Source organism: Artibeus jamaicensis, unplaced genomic scaffold (assembly GCF_021234435.1).
Source record: "Artibeus jamaicensis isolate MK-2021 breed Jamaican fruit bat unplaced genomic scaffold, CSHL_Jam_final contig_548, whole genome shotgun sequence".
NCBI lineage: Eukaryota > Metazoa > Chordata > Mammalia > Chiroptera > Phyllostomidae > Artibeus > Artibeus jamaicensis.
The window spans coordinates 535,117-542,936 of record NW_026521883.1 but is presented as its reverse complement, the minus strand read 5'-3'; positions in this window follow the sequence as shown (position 1 = coordinate 542,936).

Genomic DNA, 7,820 nt, shown 5'->3' with positions numbered 1-7,820 from the left:
CAAACTCTTTGTTTTCACTCAGATAGTGCTATGCACTTATTTTTAACATGTGCACCAATAAAACAGCTGTAATAAGCACTTGGCTTCCCAATATAAACATTTTTAAATGTTCTCTAAATATATATGATGCTATAAAAATTTGAAAATACCTTAGAAATCCATGACTGGGGATTAATAATTTTCTACAAATAAGTACCAAACTCTTTTATTGCCCTGCCTTTATAATCAATTTTAAACATGATAAAGTTAGTTTTTGTTCTTTTTGCTGTTGTTTGGGAATTTTCATGACTTGTGTCTTATGTTTATTTTTTTTAATTGGTGACTTTAGTTTAAATGGTCAAATTCTAATAAAAATTTGGTAGGTATTTTATTTGAGAGCATGAAATTTATACTTTTAATTAGGAGCCTATTTTCTGCATAGTTAAAGATTCTCCTTTCTCATTTTGTGCTACCTCTTCATATCCCTTCCCACCTCCTTTGTTCTTTGTTTGATGGTCCTCATAGTTGGGTTATTGGTAAGGCAAGTCTATGATTTATTATCTAAACTGGGACGCTTTTGAGATCAAACAGGCTGCTGTGGGTAATTATGTCAGACAACAGATAGAAACCAAGGCTGCCCTGGGCAGACCTGGACAGATCAGCAGGCCTAAGTCCCCTTAGTCATCCATCTGGCCTCTTTCCAATTTATAATTTTCCCCTTTGTGGTCTTATCCATTGTGGCCATGGTTATTGGTCGAAACCTACATGTTAACGATTCCCAAATTTGCATCCAACTTTCCTTTGCCGAACATCTCATCCACAAGCCTCACAGTCATCTCAAACGCAAGTTGGATTCACCTTCCCTTCAAAATTGCCTCCTCCGTGCTTGTCTGCCAGTGAAGTCATCCAGTCCATCCAGTCTTTTGAACTAGATACCTGGCTGGCATCTGAAATCTGTCCCTGTCCCTCACTCTCCCCCATTAGTCTCCCAATGCTTTCAATTCTACCACTAAAAGAGTTTCTGAATCCAATCCCACTTCTTATTCCACCGTCCTGTCTTTATTAGTGACCTCATTATCTCTTCTCTGGATTACCTCACAAGCTTTTTTTCTAGTTATCTGGCTGTAAAGGCTTTCTTTACTTCCATCCAGCCTCCAGTCTCCTATTCAAGTGGATGCATAAACCTGACCTCGCCATTCATCTGCTGAAAGATCCATGCTCCCTCCACCTTGTCAAACCCATTAGCACAGAATGCAAGGCCATTATTACCTGGTTTGGTGCTCTGATTTCAGGTCTCACCTGTCCTGATCCAGCTGTGCCCCCAGTCATATCGTAAGTCATTCCATTGCCCCAACCCACTGTGCCTCTTCCACAATTCTGACTCTGTGCAAACTGAGCTCACTAAAACGCCCTTCCTGCTCTTTTCTTTTTAAAATCAAGACAAGCTTCCTTAAAGACTGGGATGCAGCCTCGCATGCTTTATAAAGCCTTCCCCGACTCTCCCAGGTGGGGAAACCCCTTTCCAGTGTTCCTGTGGCTCCCCCTTCATACCTGCTACACACTCATCACACTGTGACTCCTCTCTGTTTACATATCTCCCTCACTCTTTCCGCAGGTCTTTTTTTAAGGACACAGATTTATTTCCACAGAGTCTGGTGCTTAGCAGATCCTTGGCACATTTTTTTGAACAGACCTACGAATGATACTGTGTGTGATACTTTATGAACATTTGTGATTTCATGCAAAGTCCATCTGGAATGCAGCCAAGGGCAAAGCTTACTTACTATTATTATAAATTGGCACAATAAATTCAAGTTATTAATTGTAGGAGTTATTAGGAACACCTATTTTATCTGGGTATTGTTCTGAGTTTCACAATAGCCAAGCAACATAGGTATTTACAAATGGGTAGGTATTTCTCTACACATTATACTATCAGAAAAGCTAAGGTTAAAAGAGTTGGAGTAACTTTTCTTAAGGAGCAGTAGTTAATAAGTAAGATTAGAACCAGCTCTGTGTAACGCCAGAATTCACAGTCCTTCTTCCTTCCTAAGTTCCTTTGGAGACAGCTTTTCCCTCCTAATGATGTTTTGGGATCATATGCTCTTTCTCACCATTCTTAACCTCCCCTATTCTCTCCCCTGCTCATTGTAGGAAACAGAAAATTCAGCAAACACAAGGGAAAAAATCACTTACAATCCTGCCATGGTATGTACACTTTAAACCATTTATCTCTTTGTATTCACCTCTCTCTACACACACACACACACACACACACACACACACACACACACACACACTCCTTTCATAAGAATAAGATCACACTCTGTAAGTTTTGATATGCCTATTTCATGTTATTGCACAGTCTTTCCCCACACATTTTGCATCACTCATAGTAGTGGTGTGAATGCCACGCACACACATTGTTTTTGCGAGGAAATGAGGGCGGGGGCAGAGTGGTGATGAGGAGGCCCGTGGGGGCACCGTGGTTTAAATGACTGACTTAAGACTGTCTTACAAACCTGGAACATCAGGCTTAGATAGTGTCATAAATTAGGACAAGAAGACACTTCAGAAACGGCCAGCTTCATGCAGGTACGGCAACCGTGCCTCACCCTGGGCTCACCGCCTGCCTCTCTCAGCACCTGTTTTGGAGCGTCTTTATTGATACCTCAGCTGGGGATTCCTCAGCTACCTGCTCCGCGATGAGGCTGTGCCACCCAGAACAGTTCGTGCTCCACCCTCTAGATTGGCAAACTCCATAAAGCACGTATCCTTACTTCATCCCTTCCCACCACCTCTCTGGGATCACACTCACTGAGAAGGCGCTCATTTCTAAGGCTTTGTCTCAGGTTTCACTCTGTGGGGAACCTGGTTGGCAGCCCTTTTCAGTGCAAAGTCTAATGTTTCTGACTAGTTTCTTCCATGATTGTTTAGTGGGAGAAAGGCAGACAATAAGAGTTCTAAATTGGGATAGAAGGGCCAGGCTTCAGGAGGTTTGAGGACACTCTGAAACTGTGCAAAATTGTGTGTGTACATGCATCTTTTTCTGAGAGTCCATGGCACTCTATAGATCATTAGAGCAAGCAGTCAGTATCAGAGGAGGAGGGAGAGGAAGGAAAGGAGAAATGTGGGTTCCAAGGCAGGGTTTGGGAGCAGCTGGGGATGGGACCCTAGAGTATAGACTTCCAGGTAGCTGGGCAATGGTGGTGTCAGGTAGAGGGGAGGGGTGAGTGAAAGAGGAAGTAGGACTAGACGGAAAACGAGTTTCTCTGATTTACAGTTGGATGTGGGTTAGAAGCTGCCCCAGCATTCACTCCAGGCCTTCTTCAGCCCCTGTCCTGATAGTCCACGCTGAGCATCTGTATCAGAGACCTCCTGTTTCTGCCACTGGGGTTCAGTTCCCTGATTTATCAGAGGATGGCATTGGCATTAGTGATTTCTAAAGAACTTCCAGCAAGCTTCTGCTTCATGTCCTTGTGGCTTGATTCTAGCAGCTGTTACCTTAGGAAGACCCAACCTGTCTTGGTTCTGCCAGGGGGAGAGGCACTCCAGCCCAGTCCTCATGACGGGACCTGCTCACCCCTCATCATCTGAAGTGCCATACAGGAATGGAAATTATGTTAATTGAGTTTTGGAAGGTTGTGTCTTCAGAGCAGCCAGTTGGGGAGTCCAATCTAATTTACATGCTGATAAGAGTTGAAAAATGGTACTTTCTAATGAACAAAATGCCTGCACTTGTCTGGCTTGGTATTAGCATCAGAGTGTTTATCACACCTGCACACTGTTAGAAGGCTGGGTAATGTACATCTGGAAGCAGAGGTCTCTGTCCACGTTTGGTTTGCCGTGCAGCCTGTAGGTATTCTGACAGGCCTGTGAACAGAAACCAGAGTCTGATTAGGGAACAATGTCTGATCCTGTCCTACTGGTCGGCTTATGCTATTTTGGCTGGTGAGAGTCTTGGAGAATGAAAAGGGCTGTCCCCAATGTCTGTCTTGAAAGTGGTAGCCACGACAGACATTGAGGTCTGGAGACTGGGGATTGAGAAGGACTCAGTTTCTCACTCATTTGCTGTGAAACGTGAGGCTTGGCAGCTTTAGGGTGGCCAGGCTCCTGCGTGCTTCATAGGACTGTTTGGGAGCTAAAACTTTATTCTCACAGTGCCACCCAGCTGCTTTGATGGACTTCTGCTGCCCCCAGAATTGACAGGGTACATGGGCCTCTGGTTTCCTTGGCCTTCCCAGTTCTTTCCCATCTTCTGTTAAGGGAGTGAGGTCATGATCAGGGTGTGTGTGTGTGTGTGTGTGATAACGCTGAGTTTGAACATGAATGTTCATAACCACTATTCACATTGGCCCAAAGTGGAAACTACCCAATTCTATCAATGGATTAATGGACAAGCAAATTGTGGTATAGTCATAAGGTGGAAATTACTCCCCCATAAACAGGGATAAAGTACTGACACATACTACAACATGGGTGGATCTTGAAACCATCAAGTAAAAGAAGCCAGGTTAAAAAACACAAACATTTTATGATTCTCTCTGTATTAAATATATAGAATAGGTAAATCTATTTAGTCAGAAACCAGATTTGTGTTTGCTAGGAGTTGGGAGGGAGGGGCAATGGAGCGGGACCATCTACTGAGCACGGAGTTCCCCTCTGGGACTATGAGAAGGTCTGGGAACTGGATACAGGTGGTGTGTGCACGGCACTGTGAATAACAGTGCCAATGTGCTGGAACTTGAAGATGGTTAATTTTATGTTATGTGAGTTTTAATTCGCTAAAAAAAAGAGGACCAGATTGATTTAAATGCAATGTGGAGGCTTCTAGAAGGGCAGGGTTCAGGGCGGTTGCAATAGTCCAGGTGAGAAGTTATGATAGCTTGGACCAAGGTGGTAGCTATGAAGGTGGGAAGGAGTGGATGGGCTCAAAAGATTTTTAGTGGTAATTGTAAAAGAGTAATGATTAACCCTCATGTCACAGGAGCCCCAGTGTGGTATGAAAATAAATAGGAACCTAAGGGACATGAAAGGAATCTTCCTCGGGCTGTTCCAGTTGAATTCCTTGTACTCAGAACTCCTGGATATCACAGGAGCACTAACAGTAAAATGTGTTATGTGGGCAGCCATTCGGCACCTATGCCATTGTGCAGAATTCAGGCTTTGCGTGGGAGGAAATATTTGAGGGCTTGTGTACCGGTCATTTCTATTATTTAACTGTGTCTGAGAAGCCTCTCTGGAGGTGAGGAGGGGATATATCAGAGACACCCACCCAGCCCCGGATGCATCGATTCCTCCAGCACGCACCGCCCCCACCACTCCTGCCCTCCCCCCCGCCCCCGCCCACCAATAGCATAGCTTTGATGTGTAGTTGGCACAGATGAGTCAATAAGCTTGCTGCAACCAGAGGCAGGAATCCATAGCATGCTTTCCCTGAGCACTCCCAAGAAAGTGCAAATAAAAGGAAACTCATTCAAACCCATCATATGTAATTAGCCCGAGTGAATTCCCTGCCTCCCTCGTCCCCATATTGAGCCTCTCCAAGATTATTTGAGCTATGTAGTTAGATATTTTCACAGTGGGAGAAACTTGAGTTCAGTGTCTTCTGTTTTCACTGTGAAAGTCGTCAGATCGATGGGTCACTGACTGGCCGTGGCACAGCCTAGCAGGGCCCACTCATCTGAATGCATCAAAACGGAAATGGTTGCTCAGACGTCCTCGTCCCCTCCCAAGATCCCTGCCTTATCATATTCATCCCCAATAAAGATTGTTATTTTTTTTTAAATTTCCAAAGCAAGGAAGTTCTTTGTGAGTGTTTTTGTCCTTAATTAATCTCCTTCCGAGGAAGCTTAAGGACCCCTGGGTGGGGCTTGCTGCTAATGCCGTCCTGAGGGTACAATCGCCTTCTAACAAGCATCGGCTTCATCACTGTTGCTTAACAGCTTCATTATGTTCCCTAGGATGAAGGCTGTTCTGGGTCTGGTCAGAGGCCATTCGGACAGCAAACCCCAGTCTAAGGTTTCCTCTCAGGAGAGCTGCGTACCGGAGCAGGTAACACTCCTGGGCATCAGCCCCGCTGGGTCCGCTAGGCCTGGAAGCAGGGCCGGTGCCCCTGGAGGACTGGGGAGTAAGTGGTAGCGTGCTCCTGACTGCAGCCAAGGGGCGTGAGGTGGAGTAAGGGCCACACAGTGAAACGCATCAGAACCCAGCACGGAACCTAAATATACGGAGGAAGATTCAGTGATAGGAGCGGGGTTTTCACGGTACACCGCTGGAAACATTTAGAGAAAAATAGACATTTCCTTTCTTTAAAATGTTAAGCTAAATCATAGTAATAAAAATTTTGGTCACCACAGATGCAGCTATTTGTTGCATTTATTACCAATATAGAGGTCATTCTACACTCCCGCCAGCACCCCTCCCCCTGTGCCACCCCAATAACTTTACTAAAAAGAGAATTCCTGAGCAAATGACATACGAACTGAAGCAATCAGGACCTGGTTTGAACTTACCACTAGCTGAACATTTTTTTCCCCTGAAAACTTCATGTTATTCCACTTTAAACAAACCTGGCTTAATGCTGGCAAAGAATTGTATAATGCCCTGAAGCTTTTAAAAGAATAGTAATGTCATGGAAAATCCAATGATGTGATTAGATCATTAAAGTGATTAAAGTTTAAATGGAAAAAGCAAAGGAACTTCTAGATCAAAACAACACAGATAACAACACCCTGGCAGATGACCCCTGATGGCGGTAAACCTCCGGGGTCGCCTGCCCCATTTTGTGGACGAGGGAACCGAGGTCTTTCCGAGATAAATATTTACCGCACTGACACTTCTGCTGCACATTTATTGTCTCTGCTATTTAAGTGGTGCTTTGTTGCCAATCAAATCTAATTTTCTATTACCTGCTGATGGACTCAGATTCATCATCCCATTAACTTCAACACACTCTGCTATTTTATTCAATAAACATTACCTGAGAACCCACTGCCGCCAGGGCCCGGGGCCAGACAGATGCGAGAGCCCAGGTCTGTCTGCTTGAGAAGCCCACCCACTACACAATAACAATGTCTTGTGATGAAGACAAAATGAAGTACATCCTTATTTTTGTGTGTTTGTGTGTGTTAGTTTTCTGCCTTTAATTTTCTTCCCACTCCTTTTATCCCTTGTATTACCTTTTTTAAAAACAGATTTTATTTACTTACATTTAGAGGAAGGGGAAGAAATGGAGGAAGAGAGGGAGAGAAACATCAATGTGTGGTTTGCCTCTCACGTGTCCCCAACCAGGGACCTGGCCTGCAACCCAGGTGTGTGCACTGACTGGGAATCGAACCGGGGACCCTTTGGTCTGCAGGTAGGTGCTCAGTCCACTGAACCATACCAGCCAGGGCTGCATTACCTATTATAACACAACTATCTTCCCAGAATATTCTAGTCCACATTGATTTTTGCCCCTTATGTCTCTGTTAGGCTTATATAGTTAAGGTGCCAACATTTTAGAAGATGATTATTGTATCAGTCAGGATAAGCAAAGTTACTCTTGAGTAACAAGCAATCTCCAAGTCTCTGTGATTTTAATAATAAAAAATGTATTTCTCATTCACTCTAAACCTCCCAGGTGGTCAACAGGGGGCCTCTGTGGTTATCTCCGAGGGGTCTGGGCTGCCAGAGTCTCTTTCCTGACCTCTGCTGCCATGAGAAATGAACACCGCAGAGAAGGGAGGGTGGAGCCAAGCACCAGTAACTAAATGCCTTTACCAAAAAAATCACACCCATCAATGTCATTCACCTTCCATTGCCCCAAATGAGTTACATGGCCAGACTTCTCTTCCAGG